Consider the following 15998-nt stretch of genomic DNA (forward strand, 5'->3'; position numbering starts at 1 on the left):
AATTTTTAATAACTTTTCGTCATTATTAGAAAAATTAATAGCAAATTCATAAAATTACCCTCTTATCAAACTAAACAATATTTCCTATTAGAAACCTTTTAAGACTGTAATGATCAGAGCATTTTTTCTAATCAAAATTGTATTAGTACACGGACTAGATGTCAGTGTTTGGAGAGAACGTCGTTCGTGAATGCCCGTTCACACGTTCACATTCATATTTTATGGACGACACGCAAACGTCACTTGTTTTTTTTCAAATTTAACGGGAAGAACATTTATATTTTAATGAATTTGAACAACTTTTGGGGTGATTAATTTGATTTACCATATTAAAAATGCATGTATAAATAATGCATATCGAATATAATATGTTTAAATATGGGTTTTAAACAAAAAATAAAATAAACCTAATACATTCTATAAAGGTTCCATTTATACAGAATGCCGATTAGTGGTTCATAAATATAAAATAAAAAAATTTAAATCAACAGCCATATTAACGCGTTCATATTTTCATAGAATGGACGTGAACGTAAAAGAGTTCCTTTTTAATGCATTGAACGTTTACGTGAAAAAGTTCAATTTTTAAATGAGCGTTCCAAATACTGCTATATATATTGTAAATACATCACAATAAGGATACATTGAAATAAGATGTACAATGAAATAATAAAAAAGAATAATGATGTGTACTTAACCATAACAAAAATATAACGTTATAACGTGGGGCAACAAGTAATTCTTCCCTCCTCTTTTACTGGCTCCCCACGTTACATGCATGAAAAAAATCAGGGTGCCATGACTTATGTTCGTAAATTTGGCCGTCCAGATTTATTTATTACTTTTACATGCAAGCCGGAATAGCCGGAAATAAAAAATGAATTATTTCAAGACCAAAAATCGTTTGATAGACACGATATAATCTCTAGAGTTTTTCATCTCAAACTAAAAAAGTTTATGCATGTATTAAAAAATAAATATATTTTCGGTGATGTAAATTGTTATGTTTACAGTGTTGAATGACAAAAACGAGGTTTGCCACACTGCCACATTCTTTTATGGTTACAAACGAAAATTCAGCCAGATGAAATTGATAAAATTATTTCTGCCGAGATACCAAACAAAGACAAAGATCCTATACTTTATGAAATAGTATGCAATAACATGATTCATGGCCCATGCGGCGAGTTAAATATTAGATCGCCATGTATGAATAATGGAAAATGTAGTAAGAAATACCCTCACAAATTGGTCAAGCAAACTGGAGATGATGGTTATCCGACTTACCGACGGAGATCACCAGATGATGGAGGTTATACTGCAATATTAAAAGTTCGTGGTCAAACAGAAATCGTGGTTGACAACCGTTGGGTTGTACCGTATTCTCCAGTGCTATCTAGGTGCTTTAATGCGCATATTAACGTAGAATACCGTCATTCGGTTAAAGCGATAAAATACATATGTAAATATATTAATAAAGGATCAGATAGAGCTACTTTTTCTGTTAATCGTGAAGACGATAAGATTACAAATTATTTGAATGGTCGATACATATGTACTTCTGAAGCGTTTTGGAGAATTTTTAATTTTGAAATCCATGATAGAGATCCGACAGTTCAGCACTTTGCTATTCATCTAGAAAATGAACAGCGTGTTTTCTAATCATAGTTTTCTGCCAACCGTCTGAACCTCAATCTTTGTGGGAACAGTTCAGAAATGATTTTTGTGAAGATATTCTTCATACAGAGCGCACTCGATTAAATGACTTGCAATTTACTTTTTCTGATGAAATATTTAATAGAGGTTTGATTAAAATGGAAGATAAAGTTGTTTGTCCGTCTGAAAAATATTTAACTGAATTTAGAATGAACTCACCTGTTCGAAATGAAAATGCATCTGATCCTTTTGAATTCTCAATTTTGCGTTCTTACGATAATAACCGATTACAAGGATTTGTAGAAATCAATTTACCAAAATTAGTAAATGATCAAAAATATGCTTTTAATGTTATTACAGAAAGTGTAATGAATCATCAAGGAAGGTTAGTTTTTTTTTAGATGCTCCGGGTGGTACAGGAAAAACATTCCTAATTAATTTGTTGTTGGCTCAAATTAGATCCTCAGGTAAAGTTGCATTAGCAGTAGCTTCATCTGATATAGCAGCAACTCTCCTTAGTGGCGGCAGAACTGCTCACTCGACTTTCAAGTTACCGTTAAATGTAGTATTATTTGATACAAAATACGTTTGTCCGATTCGTAAAAATGGCCCTCTTGGAAAAAATTCTTCAAGAAACCTCATTCTTTGTATGGGATGAGTGTACAATGAGTCATAGATCACATATCGAAGCAATTGATCGAACATTAAAAGATCTTAGGTGTAATAATAAGTTTTAGATGGCATAACATTTGTCTTCGCTGGTGATTTCCGTCAAACCTTACCAGTAATCCCTAAAGATACTCGAGCTGATGTCGTTAATGCTTGCTTAAAATCTTCTCATATATGAAACTATATTGAAAAACTTTATTTGTGAACAAACATGAGAGTTTATTTTTGCGGAGAGGACGATATTTTTCCAGCACAGTTGTTGAAAATTGGAAATGGAATTTTAAAAAATGAAAATGGTTACATTTCTGTCAATCACACGATTGGACGGGTGGTCATTAACGTGAAAGAGTTGATTTCTGCAGTTTATCCTGACATTTTTAATCTGTCCAATAAATCTTATCAGTGGTTATGTGAAAGAGCTATTATCTCTCCAAGAAATGTAACAGCAGGAGAAATTAATGATATCATCCTTCTAAAATTCGATGGACACTCACGTGAATATCTATCTATTGATACAGTTACATCAACAGATGATGCTATTCATTATCCACAAGAATTTCTCAATTCTCTTTCTTCTTCGGGACTTCCTCCTCATAAGCTAAAATTAAAAATTGGTGCTTCAATTACATTATTACGTAATCTTCAACCACCGAACTTATGTAACGGTACAAGATTACAAATAAAATCGTTGCGAAATAATATTATAGAAGCCGTAAATCTTACAGGGCCAGCGAAAGGAGAAATGGCATTTATTCCAAGAATTCCCATGATTTCCTCTGACTTGCCGTTTTCTTTCAAACGGCTTCAATTCCCGGTTAAAGTATCTTTTGCCATTACCATAAACAAAGCGCAAGGTCAAACATTCAAGTACGTTGTCGTAGATCTTCGTACAGAGTGCTTTTCACATGGGCAATTATACGTGGCATTTTCTCGAACTAAGGACCCAAATCGTCTTATGATTTTAATTTCAACAGGAAATATAACAAAGAACATCATATACTCAGAAGTCTTATAAAATTCTTATTTTAATTATTTTTTTTTCTTTTTTTTCTTCATCAACTTCAATCAAATTCTTTATCAACCATAAATTATTTCTTTTTTATCTGTATTTATTTTTATCATTTATAACGCTAGAAAAATTTCAATTCGTTTTCATTAACCGTTTTTTTATATATACTTGCCGATCACATTAAACAATAATATTTGAATAAAAAATTAACGGAGTTCACGGGCGAAGCTGTGACGGGTCGGCTAGTTATTAAATAAAACTATTAAAAAACTATTAAAAAATTATAAAAAAAACTATTTAAAAACCATTAATTTTATTTTTGGTAGTAAATGACGGGTATTGTATAAATATTAAACAAAAAAGATCCCGCAACAGGTGTCAAAACAAATAAGAATGTTAGTTCGAAAAATTATTATGCATATCGATTGATGATTAGATGCGATCAGGACAAAATTATTCTACGATATCATGAGCTTATTTTCATGATCAATTTTAATAAATTACTAAAAAAATAAATGTTTGATGTTTTTTCATTTTTATATTTCGTCAACATTTATAGCACTCCATATCTCTTCCTTACATCCTTATCTTTACCCACATTCTTACATGCCTATATTTAATTAGTTATTTTTTCTAGCAAAATATTTTTCTAGGAATAATTTATATAACAAAACAACGTTTGACGGGTCAGCTAGTTACTTATATATTTAAATATTTATTGACGATAGACCAAGGGCGTATTTAATACAGTTCTATCATTACTTGTGAATATTCGTGATTTATGCACGCGTCAATATTATACCAGAACGCGTTTTTTTTTTTTTTGATTCAATTATAATTAGATATATACGACGACCGTTCCGGAAATACAAAGATGATGCCGCATTATCGGTGTTCAATGCGCGCAGGCAAGTTATGTATGATAAACAAATATTTAAAAAATGTCTGTTAAATTTTAAAATAAATCAGTCTTTCAAGCAATACGCTGTGAACAGTACGACTTAGGCCAGAGCGAACAATGATAAATAAAATATAAAAAAAATTACATAAAAAAATATATACATATTTTGAATGCAAATCATAAATGTATAAATATTTTATATTTTTTTAATATCCATTTTTACGATACGTTTTAAAATGTGTCACAATGTACTCATTGTTATTAACTGTTCGTTGTTTTGAACACACGCGTGTGCTTGCACAGATCTAATTTACATTTAAATTCTGTGCATACATTGAAGATTTGAAATTTGAAAATTTTCAAACTTTTTCAACATATTCTTTTATATCTACGTTCGGACATTCAGAGCGCATCCAACGATGTAGCATTTGTCAATATGAGAGGGATTAAAAAGAAATTTCATATTTATAAGTTTTTAAGCGCATATAAATCCTGTCTCTAGTTATAAACAATTAACGTGATCAATTGAATCGTTGGAAAATGTTTAGAGAGATAGAATATGATTGTATTTGAAATGCTAATAATATTTTACACTATAAATTTCAAAGTTCAAAATCAGACGCTCTGCATTCGCGATGAACACGGAGAAACGTAATCTGTCCGGCAGTCGGAAGACCAAATAGCATTATTGTGGTCTAAGGGTCAAAAACAAAATAAGTAACCTAACCCAAACAACTTCGAGAAAAACGATACCATAAAATATAATTTTTTTTTTTTGGTATATGAAATAATTAATTTTCAAGTTCAATATGTATCCTCGTTTACAAGTAAATAGTTTCGCCAGTCATCTGGTTCTAGACGTAACTCTTGTGGGTTTTGATACACAGAAATAACTTATTTGTGCTTTTATACATATTACTGAAGCTTTTAAATTATTCAAATCTAATGGTACTCACGTAAATTATGATGAAGATCCTCCCTCATCAGCTTCATCTACAAAAAAAAAAAAAAATGAAAAATCCATAATTTAAGAAGTCATTGTTGTTATATGAGTACATGTATGTATATACATACATACAATATGTATGTATATACATGTATTCATATAACAACAATGACATACTTTATTAAATCTTATGAAATTTTACTTTATTTAAACTAAAACATAAAACTGTAAACATGATGTTCTTTGCATTTTCACGCTAAATCCTATATATTCTGAATTAATTTAAAAAAACAAGAAAACTACCCTTTTTTTGCCATTACTTCAATACATTGACACTGGACTGAATTATCAAATGTTACATTTGAAAGGAATTACACTGCATATTTATAAGTTTTCTGGCTTATCAAAAACTATTCAAAATGACTTAATTACATGTATTTCTCAATACTTGTTTAGTCATATCAAACAAGTCATGTGCTCATAACCGTCATCGACTACAAGACACAATTTAATATGTTCCGTTTGATTGGAGTGATTAAAATATTTTTCTAATCAAAAATACGTACACACGTGAATCATAATCTGCACATGTATGACGACTTGATCATCAATATTGATTTGTATTTATTCCCAGTAAGTGAAATTATATTACGAGTATATACATATACATATACGCATTACGTTTATGTTTGTGGCTCAACGGCGATTTACGTTCTGCGAGCGAGGCGTGCTAAAATAAAAATAAAAAAAATAAAAAAAAAGAATAATAATAACTTTCGAGTAATAATTATTTACATGTTTTTGTCATGCCATATGCAAGAAAAAAAATAATAATACACTCAACAAAACTGCTGCCCCTAAAACTTAAAATTTTGCCACTGGGGATTGTTTTTTTTATTTTGTTTCAATTTTTTTTCTCCGACTTTATTGTTCGTTTTGCCGTTAAAGGATTCAAAACTTTAAAAATGTAAATACCTTTCATATCGATTTGCTTATAGCTATTAAAATAGTTAATATTCTGCTAATTAATTATTAAAGTATATATAAAAATTTACAATCGTTTAAAAAAGTAAAAAAAAATATTTTTGAATATTAGATTTGAATTAATAAAATTTGATATTTCTTTTTTAGGTATGGCAAATAAAATTTGTGAAATATTAACACAAAATAGATTACACCTTGGTAGTATAGCTTTTCAATCATATGATTTAAATATTTTTTAATTAAGATTAAATACATCAATATGTATGTATAGGTATACACATATATTTTTATCTGTAATCTAAACAGAAAGTGATCATAATAAGGTTGAAATGACTCCGAGTTAAGGCCGAAAACCCGTTCTCTCGACATATTTGATAGTGCATATGTTATAGGTATAGTAAAAAAAAATAGTATGTAAACTAAAATTAATTCTATGCGTCAAAATTTCCTTTAACTTAATTATTAAAATCTTAAGTAACATTCGAAATTAATGACGTTATTTTATTTTAGTCTTTAACGATTGTTTCTATCTTATAGTGTGCCTGACACGAGAAAAAAACATTAAATAAATACAAATTGTTCAATATTTAATAATACTATTAATAAATAATATACCTAGGTTTATGTCATCAGAAGAAGATTGTTAGGGATGTAGAAAATCAAGACAAGTAGAGGTTTAGGACAAGGGTGGCCGGCCCCATAGCTCGGTTTTTTCTTTTTAAGGAACTAGCAAACTATACAAATACGTTTTTTCCTTAAAAATCAACGTCACTGGAAAAGTTTAATACCCGAAATACAATTTATATGTGCCCCCCCCCCATCAAAATAACCAAGATCCGCCCCTGCTTATAAGTATTTATTGTGTCTACCTGTTACCCATAAGAAAAATATTATTTAGAAAAATTGAGTTTATTAATATTATGTCCCGGAGCCGATTTCCAGTATCGCCGGCATAAGTTAAATTGGGTTTAAAATTGAAATTTGTGAAAAATAATTGATTCGGGTGCTGGTGTAACGTTACCGCAACACCCGTAAAATTAAATTGAATTTCGGGGAGGTTCAGGGGTTGTAAAAAATTGTAAGTTGACGTGCGAAAAATGGTCGTACAAATTCATACAAATTACGTACTAATTATTCGCAAAAATATTGTTTTTGAGTTTGAATCCTATATTTTCTGAATAAATTTGAATTTTTTTAAATACTGCTGAGAATCATAGGCTTCGTACTGTAGCGTACGAATTCGTACGTTCGCGCATACATCACGCTGATAATCCGATGAGGTTACATCGTGGCTATTAAAATCACCTACTAAGATGAATGAATTGGGTAGTTGAAGTTTAATTTGCTGTCTCAACCAATGCCACTAAATTTGAATTTTGTTTTTAATTTCAGTTTTTTGAAAATCTTAGTGTGATTTTCATTCGTAATAAGAAGCCTTTAATAATAAGGCCTTTCGGGGAAACCGAATAATGCGACCCGGCCCGTCGACAGGTCTCGGACCGCGCGTGTAAAATCGTTTGTGCCGAGGAGGATATGAATTTTGTTTATTGTAACGTTTGTAATTATTATTATTATTATTACAATTATTATTTTATTTTATACAGATGGATTTCAAATAGAAATCGTTAAATGTTTTCACGGTTCGAAAAAAATGTTATTTCTTAAACAGTTTTTGATGAGTTTTAATTTAGAGAAGCTGCGTAAAAATAAATATAAATGAATAATAAACACAAGCATATAGTATTAATATTATAGACCAGATTTTCAATAATATTATAGAAAAAATATTGGGGTTTTGAAATTTCACAGGATATCTGTATTTTAATAATATAATACTTATACAAAAGAAGAAAATAAAACGCATCGTTTACAATTGCAATGAAAATATTAATATCGGCTGAGAAGAAAAACTATTGGTACCCGTCAAAAATGGCAGTACAAATTTATTACTAAATCTTAATGTCAAAAAAACTTATTTCTTTTATATATATTTATAATTTATATATTATTATTTCTATATTTTAAATAATTTTATCTTATGACAGTCTTGTAGTCATTAAGTGTAAGTATCATCGAAGTAACGACAAGGAAGCAACCACTACAATAGAAGATAAAACATAATAAAACACATACGGGTATATACATTATCAATGGGTATATATCACAGTTAAAATAACACTTATAGGATATAATTAAAAAACAATCCCTGGTAACATCACGCAATAAATGCAAGAATTGCAACTTTTGCAGAATCTCTGGAGAAAAAAATATACAACAGTCAACAGAATCACAATCACAAATTAGACAACAAACTCATATCTTTGTAGGTATAATATTTATACTTATTTATTTTATTTTTTAACACTTTTTTTTTTACTCCCTAGAAAAATATAAATTACACCATTGTTCTTAGATAAAACGGTTCAACATAAAAAAAAATTTAATCTTTTTAATATATATAAATAAATGCTTAGCTTGGAGTATTATAATATATGTATAGTTTGATGGTTTTTAATTAAAAATTATAAGGTAGGTATATAGAAAGTGGACTCTTAGTTGAAAAACTTGGAATGTACCGCATTGCAGAAATATTTATCCCTCGGTTGATAATCGCAATACCAGAAAGACAATTTTATCACCATCATGATCGTGCAAATAGTGATAAAATGTTCATGAAACAAATTATAACGGGCTATAAGCCGAATCTTCTAGAAATACTGGAATATATTGGGTTTTTTCATTTTCGGACCATCCGTTTATGAGGGCAGCTCTGTGATAATTTTTTAAAAAGGTATCAATATTTTTAGAGAAGGCACCCATGAATTTTCCTGGTTTGAAATAAGGTTTTTTATTATCTCTCATATTGGATTTTATTTCTGTTTCTTCGTAATCACCTATTGGGTTCGGAATAAATGTGATATTTGTTAGTGTATCAAAATCGTTTGAGGAAGATTCGCCTTTTAAATAATTAAGTAGTCGGGTTTTTAAATCAATGACTAAACCTGAGGTGATTAAGTTTCTACGTGCTAATTTGCGAATTAATTTTTCTTTGTTTATTTTGTGAACCCAACCGGTAGAAATATTAGAAAAATCAATGTTATTAAATTGTATGTAATTGTTTTCAGTTTCAGACATATGTATTGTTTTTCTTTTTTAATTTCCCACTCTCGGTTTTAAATAATATCAAAAGATGTATTTAGAATTTTAAAAGTATTTTAACTTTATTATATAATTTTAATAATTAATTTTCCACTCTTGGGTTTATTTAATATTAAAAAAATTTTATTAGTATTACTTTTTTTGTAATGGCTTTTTTTTTTTTTTTTTTGCTTAGGACAGTTTTCTTCTTTTAATTTTCTACTCTCGGGTTCAATTAATATTAGAAAATATCTTTAAAATTTAAAAAAATTTTACCTTTATAATATAGTTTTGATAATTATTTTCCCACTCTCGGGTTATAATAATATCAAAAAATTTGTTATTCATATTACTTTTTGTTAGTAATAGAAAAAATATTCATATAAATTTTTTTTGAATAAGACAATTTTATTTTTTAACTTTCCACTCTCGGATTTCATTAATATTAAAAAATGTTTTCAAAAAAAATTTTTTTTTTTTATTAAAATGTTTTTCCTTTGTTAGATAGTTTTGATTATTGATTTCACACTCTCGGGTTTAATTAGTATCAAGACTTCTGTAGGTATTATTTCTTTATACTATAAATATATTTTTATTTTAAGTACTTTTTATTATTAATGCAGTTGTTAAGACTAGCAATTGTTGATATCGGCTCTCGAGAGCCGTCTTTTACAATCGAATGATGCACATCATTACAATTCTGTGAGAAAAATAATATAAATGTATTAGCTTTACCAAAAATATGTACTGGACTAGACAAAAAAGATTGGTGTCTTGTTTCTGCTTTAATTAAAATTGTGTTTCAAAACTCTTCAATAAAAATAAAAATGTATCGTTTACCTCGAAATGTAAACGGAAATAACCAAACTATAAAACTCAATAAAAAAAATATGCCTAGACAAAAATTTGTGAATGAAAAGAATAATGAACCATATAACCATTTTTGCATAACTCAGACATATACAAATAAATTAACTTATTAATCAAAGAACTTTAAAAAAAGGAGTGAGTGTGCTTAAAAAATCATTTCGTATAAACTTGTTTTAACTAAGAAATTTTATACGCCTACGTAACGAAATACAACGACACGAGATTTTATTTGTGTAGATTCAGACGTATGAAATTCTCTCGTCATTAGTGATATTTGAATCTACGAGGAAATTGTTACGAGACATTCGGGCAAAAGAACTTTCTACGGTAAGCCGTTCGGCATCTGTACGAACGAATAGATTAAATCTTTTTCTGTCTTCTTTTTAACCAAATGTCAAAAGTAGTTTGTTTTTACATTTCGTTAGTTTAATACTTTCACATTTCCGTGATGTTCAAAAGTAATATTATTCTCTTTTTATATCTTTTTGATTTTTTCATCATAATATTTTTATATTGTGACCATAGTATTATACAACATTTAATTAAAATGTATCAGGGCCCCTGATTCTATGTATATACATTTTGTATTCATAATTATAATTCGTGTATTATTAATAAGTAATTATAATTTCTTGGTATAACATTTTGTTTGTATTTTCATATCGGGGAAATATTTTTGGTATTTTTAAACTTAATTTCTTATTTTTTCATAGAAGTTCCAAATATAGTTATTATTATTATTATTATATATATTTGATTTTAGTATACACACGTAACTCATAAGTCAATACTTCACTCTTGGAACCCGTAGTCGTAACTACTTATAGAATAATGAAAATCATCAAATTAAGATTATATGGAAAACAATACTGTTAACTTAAAATAATCTCTTATGTATCCTGTATTCATCCTGATATTAAGCAATTTTTATTGCTTTTTTTGTGTCACATTTTAGTGATTAACTATCGTTATATATAAATATTGTTTAATGGTACACTACATTACTACAATAAACATTAAACACCCCAGATAGCAAAAATACATTATTATTACGTTATTTTAATATTGTGTCAATAAAATTACTAATAATATAAAAATATTATTATTTCAATTCCTCATGACAACAGAGGTGTTAAAATAATGTTTTAGAAATATTTATTGGCCAAAGCAATTTCATATAATAATGACACTTGAATAATATTTTTAACACATTATAATAAAAATGTTATAATGACGTAAATTGTACGACATTAAAATATTATACAAGCATTATAATATTTTTTCAAACATTCAAATAATATTATAAAAATGTTCTTCCCTTAATTACATTGTGAGATTATTAATAATCGTAAATATGCAAAAAATGAATTTGATATTTAATTCATATTCCAATATAACAGATTATGCTCATTAGACCGTCTTATTTATAATAATTTATTATTTCATTAGGATACATGAAAGCCATGTGCTTATAAAAATCAAGATACTGTAGTTGCAATGGTATAATTGAATGTAACCATTTATGAATTTACTATCAGCATAAAACAGATACCATAATAATGTACTATACACATTACACATATATATTAGAATATATAGATGAGTAAATACAAATTTATTTCAGGTATATAATATAGACATACATATTAATTATTCTTAAGTAACTGTACATTATAGTAATTCAATTTATATAAATGTCATAATATTCATTTTGATAAAATAAGGTAAGAAAATCATGTCGGAATTAAAAAAAAAAAAATATATAAAATCAGGTAGATTATACATAATTTTGATTTTATTATGCACAAAACAATAATTATTAGAGCTTTACAATTTTTTCTTGATTTAATTTTGATTTTTCAAAAAGACGAGAAGGTGCACCTGACAAATATGTTTTTATTGGTGCTGCAATTTGTGCATTTGTGGATCCATTATGTGTGTTCATTTTTTTTACTGCTTCTGTAAGAGATAATTTAAAGATTGTTTCAATAACCACATTAATAAGGAAAAGTATATTATTATGTTACTTATATTACAAAATAAGTAATTTAAACACTTCATTAAAAAATAGAATGGATGAGTAAACAAGTTGTTGGCATCGTTTTTTGTAAGATATATCATAATATTTCTCAGTGTAAAGGGGACCACACACGTTCAGTTAAAACTGTGCGATCCGAGTGAACAGTTTTATCTGTACAGATAAATCATACGTGTGTAGGTTAATACGACGTAATTTTTAGAACTTTGCAGTTGATTGGAAATAAATTTAAAAAACCAATTAATAAAACTGTGCAGATAAGACAATGTGTTTGTAGACAAACTGATAACTGCATAGTTAAATAATATTACAAGCCTGAGAATTGCAACAGCATCATCTGTCGTCGCCATAGTGGACTACTAATAACGATTTATTCCGATTGTACAGTCAAATTGCACAGTGTTAACTGAAGGTGTGTGTTTTAGCCATTAAAACAATTTATCATATAGATAAAACTATTCAGTCGGATCGCACAGTTTTAACCAGCCCTATGCAACTTGATGAAATCCTATGAAATTAACGTGTAATTAACCCGTGCTCTTATTGATGGGACAGGGAACTCTTATATACTAGTACTGCCATCTATCAGTAATATATGACGATATAGATATTATCTGATTTTAATTTTATGTGAAATTTTTATTTTGTATTATAAATTAAAATTATTCGTTTAGCACGATTAAAGGATAATGTTGATGGACTAAGGTAGTACTAAGTCTAAAAACTCTAAAAAAAACTAACAACTTTTGAGTTTTTAATTTATAGGTATGTATAATATTAATTATTATAGATTATGATTTACAAAATTTTGACAGTTTCTTTTTTTTTTCATTTTCTTTTAGCTGTTCTTGGTTTGTTTGCCTAGTCCATTGACGCATTCTCATATTGATATAATATTTTATAATGTATGCTAAAATAAAATCTTTGTGTTCCGCAAATGGAAATGTGAACGTTTCACACTTGGTTATCAAGGCTTTTATCGTATCTTCAAAAACACTTGTTTTACTTATCATATATGGTTCATCAACTCATCTTCAATAACACTCAATAATTTATACAAATATATACAAATACTTTTTGTTAAAAAATCTTGAGATTCAATTTTCTCAGCTTCTAAATTAGATTCCCAAGAGTTCAACTAGTCCAGAGAACGTTGAAGTATCTGTTTAGTTTTAAAGTTAAAAATTATAATTTGTGATTTACATTTGAATTTTATTGTTGCTTTTTCATCTATGCTTACAGATTGCTTAGTGTAAGGCTTTAAATCACTTTCTCTTAATAAAATTTTACTATATATTACACTTTTATTGTTTCCAGGAACGAGTCTGCACCAATTTGAAGGAAACAGCATAGAGTCCATATTTAAATAAACTTGTTCAAAAATATTTTTTATAGAATTGGTTATTTTACTATGGTCAAGGTTGGGCTCTCTTATTAAATGTGTATGAACTGGAATACTACACATTTGAGTTTTATTATTTTCATATTGTTTCTAAGAATAAGCAAAATTATGACAGAATATGTGAGTAAAAAACTAAAATAAAATATAAAAATATAAAATTAATGTTACTATTTACCATTCCAGAAACATTATATGGGGAGAGACGCAAAATAGGCAGAGCTAATTCATCAGAATTATAGGAATTCTCATGACTAATATTCAGTTTTTTTACAACACTGTTTGATTTTGAAGGCAGTTGATTTGTATGTATATTGCCTTCATCAATAATTGCACCAAAAGTATCAGGAATATTATTACTTAAACCTTCAAATTCAACTATAGGATATGCATCTGGTTTTAAAAGTACCTTAATATAAAAATATGTGTTAAAAAAAGAATTATGTTAATAAAATAATGTAATATACTAGGTATATAAATATATAATTTTATTATATAACACATTTTATATATGTTTTTATGTTCTTTATCATACCTATGTAATATTTAATAACTTTATATTATTCATTTTAGCTTGAAAAACTTACTCTTGAACTTTTTGTTTGTTCTGGACCGTCTTTTATATTTTCTTTTATTAAAAAAGCTTTGGGAAAATGTGTTTGACAAATTTGATCACCTACTAATAAGGGAATTGGAACTATAAATTCCCAATTTTCTCTACGCTTTTGAGTGACTATAATAGTCAGTACTTCTTCTGTACCTATTTTGCATATGGCACATTTTTTTGACATCATGACTAAGAGTCAGACTGATTTTTAATATAAAAAAAAACTCCAAAAGTTATAATCTACAATAACACTCATTACTTAAGTTAAATTACTTAACAATAAACCCTTGTTTTAACAACTTTTGGCGCAATTTTTGTTTAATGTTTTAGATTTAGGCGGGGATATGAGTGTATTAGTTTTACAATGTTTTTTTTCTGTGTTAGTTTACATATTTTAAAATATAAAATATGACTTCGACCTCTCCCTTAGACATGTTTCTCCCTGACTAGATGAGTAGTGTAAAGCCGTGTAGGTTGTAGTTGTAAATGCTACACGTACACTAATAAGTCCAAACCTACTCCGCTAGTACTTTTTAATACAGACATACAATGGAAAAGCTGCTGCAGAATGAATGCCCCGGTTAATAATAATAACTAAAAACATTAATCCGCTAGATAGTGACACGTGTAGTGACAACTATTCCCTGTCTGGTCATTAAGAGCACGGATTCCATTATCAAGTTGCCAGACCTAATAATCTAAGACCGTAATTATGGGTATACATGATATATAACTCTTATAAAATAGTATTTTATGTATGTACTCTGCCTTAATAATATATTTTATTTCATAGTCTAAAAATGATTTTACTATTATAAAACAATTAATATAATATATACCAATATTTTGATTAGGTGACACTGATAATGATGCTCTCAAAAATGTATTAGTGTCTCTAAATGTATTTCAATGAGTATTATGGACCTTATGGTGATAGCTGATTTGATGTTGCATTAGGCAATAGTTTCCTTTCCTGTTAAAATTATATCTTGTGCAAGACTATAAATTCTGAATGAAATAGATTTTATAGAACTATAGTGTGAATGCGATGTCAGTTTTAGTCATATTTGTTGAAATACTTTGGAATTTTATTAACTTTATTCACATGTTAAATTGTTTTAGTTTTGAATGTTCAATATTTATCTATAACTGTTAAACATTTTATTCTTTTTTTTTTTTTTTTTAATTTATATTTAAACAGTGTATTCTGTTCAATAAATTATAGTTATTATTTTTAACATTTATATATTTACAGCTACATATAAAATATTATGTAAAATGTAATATTTAATAACTATCTAATTAATTTCAAATATTATAAAATACATACCAAACATTGATTCCACTATAATTGTATTAACTATTAACATTCAATTCCTTTAGTACTAATTGGGAATAGTTATTTCCCAATTAGTATGAAAATAATTTAAATACTTCATAAAAGACAAAAGTTATCTAATGAGAATTATTTTAAATGTACAAGTATTATATTTTTTATTACACTGTAGTTTTAGTGCTAATTAGCTGATGAAGATTATATGTAACATTGATATGACAATATTTCATATTTATTGCTGGAACTAAAATATTTTTTTAACCCAAACACAGTTACTTTTAATTTTAAAAATATTATATTGTAAATACTGTTTATCTATAATTTTCTATTGGTGTGTACTGTATGGTATTTAAATATGATTTGATTCTTTTGATTACAGTCAATACTTCCATTTTTAACTGCCACTGCTGACAGAAGTTAAGGAGTTTGAAAAAATATCTTCAGA

At 27.5% G+C, this 15998-nt stretch overlaps 1 long non-coding RNA gene across 2 annotated transcripts; it reads left to right on the forward strand.

Annotated features, from left to right (window-relative positions):
* The first annotated feature begins 12849 nt into the window (after window positions 1-12849).
* On the forward strand, window positions 12850-14074 carry LOC112686507. Of its 2 annotated transcripts, XR_003148896.1 has the most exons (4): window positions 12850-12976; window positions 13054-13463; window positions 13529-13733; window positions 13797-14074. It is a non-coding gene; the product is annotated as an uncharacterized LOC112686507 (long non-coding RNA). The 2 variants fall into 2 exon arrangements; XR_003148897.1 differs by lacking the exon at window positions 13054-13463.
* Window positions 14075-15998: the final 1924 nt, after the last annotated feature.

Source organism: Sipha flava, unplaced genomic scaffold (genome assembly GCF_003268045.1).
Source record: "Sipha flava isolate LNK unplaced genomic scaffold, YSA_version1 312_pilon_pilon, whole genome shotgun sequence".
NCBI lineage: Eukaryota > Metazoa > Arthropoda > Insecta > Hemiptera > Aphididae > Sipha > Sipha flava.